This window comes from Prunus persica, chromosome G1, assembly GCF_000346465.2.
Source record: "Prunus persica cultivar Lovell chromosome G1, Prunus_persica_NCBIv2, whole genome shotgun sequence".
In the NCBI taxonomy this organism is placed as follows: Eukaryota; Viridiplantae; Streptophyta; class Magnoliopsida; order Rosales; family Rosaceae; genus Prunus; species Prunus persica.
This window is the reverse complement of record NC_034009.1, coordinates 30,133,194-30,134,806: the sequence shown is the minus strand read 5'-3', so window position 1 is coordinate 30,134,806 and position 1,613 is coordinate 30,133,194.

The window sequence follows — 1,613 nt, the reverse complement described above, 5'->3', positions numbered from 1 at the left end:
CACAAACTCATTTTTGTTGATTGTTTGTCCAAAAATTGATAATTTTATTATATAAAAAAAACACTTACGCAAATGACAATAAATTTAGAATTTTATAGAGTGTTGATGTAATTTCTGATATCTCATAAGATTTAAAAAAAAAATCAGAATGTGTTAGTGTAAATAACTCTTTTCTGAATGTAAGAGCAGCTCCAGCGAGGGAGCCCAGCCCGAGGCGAGGGCAGGAAAAAAAAAAAAAGTCGCTCCAGCGTACAGCCCAGGCCCGGGGGTGGTGTGGGACCCACCAACTCGGGCCAGCCCGAAGGCGAGACCAGCCCGAGGTCCAACTCGCGTGTTGCTGACGTCAGCCTCGCGTCACGCTGACGTCAGCGCGCCAGGTCCAAGGTACGCTGCCACGTGTCGCCTCCCCAGCCTTCCGATCTGCTTCTCCAAATTAATCCAACGGCTGAGGCTTTTTTGGGCAATAAAAATATGAAAAAAAATCGTAAATATTTTTAAAAAATTCTAAAAAATTCTGATATTTTTTTTCTATAAATACCTATCAATACCCTTCACTTTCAACACCAATCCTCATACATTTCATTATACTTCTACTATTATTCACTCTTTACTCAACATTTTCCTCTATACCTTATTTCCATTTTCAACATTTAAGTAAATGTCTTTGTCCTTTTACTTTAATTTATTTTTATATTACTCCATTTACTTAAGTTTACAATGTAAATAAGGAAGTACCCCCCATTTGGATTCAAATAAAAATACTAGAAAATCAAATTCCCACCAAATCAAAATATGAAAAATCGGTTTTAGTGCAAAATACGATTTAGGCTAAAAATGATGGCTCATTAAGTCAATATATACTTCATATTAAAATCCCATAAAATCAAGTTTTCTTATTTGATGTGTAAGGAATAAAAGCCGCCAAAAATTATCTTGAGAAAATAATTATTCCGAAAAACCATTTTTCATACTTAGCCAATATTGCACCTCCGCTAAAAAAATTATGGGTCCGCCCGTATCTATAAATACCAACCAATACTCTTCACTTTTAACACCAAATCCTAATTTTTTTTTTTAAATGAATACCAACCAATACAACTAATAAAATAAAATCTTATCCGATATGAATAGTATTGACACGTAGGAACCCAAAAATCTTATCCGAAAATATTATCCAAATTAATTATTTAAGTAAAAAAAAGTTGTGAAAAAACAAAAAAATGAATAGTAATTGCCCTTAGCCATGGCAATGGGTGGAAACTCAAAATACTATTTGCAAGGGCAACCACTATTCACGTGAATAGTGGCTGCCCTAGCTCCCCCCTTGCCATGGCTAAGGGCAAATGGGTGGAGTTGCTCTAATGTGGTCACGGGCGGCGAACGTTGAAGGAAATTAAGTTGTTGCGCACTAAGGAACGGCTGTGTCCGATAAGTCCTCATCTAAATCCAAACTCCTCCTCCTCGTGAAGAGTGAAAACCACGACATAAATAACATACTCTGATTCGGGTTAGACCCCTTGCCCCTGCCTGAATCATGTGATTGCTTTTAAAACCCACCAGTGCTACACGTGGACCCCCCTCTCTCTGGCCGACGACGCATCAGCTTTTCTAGA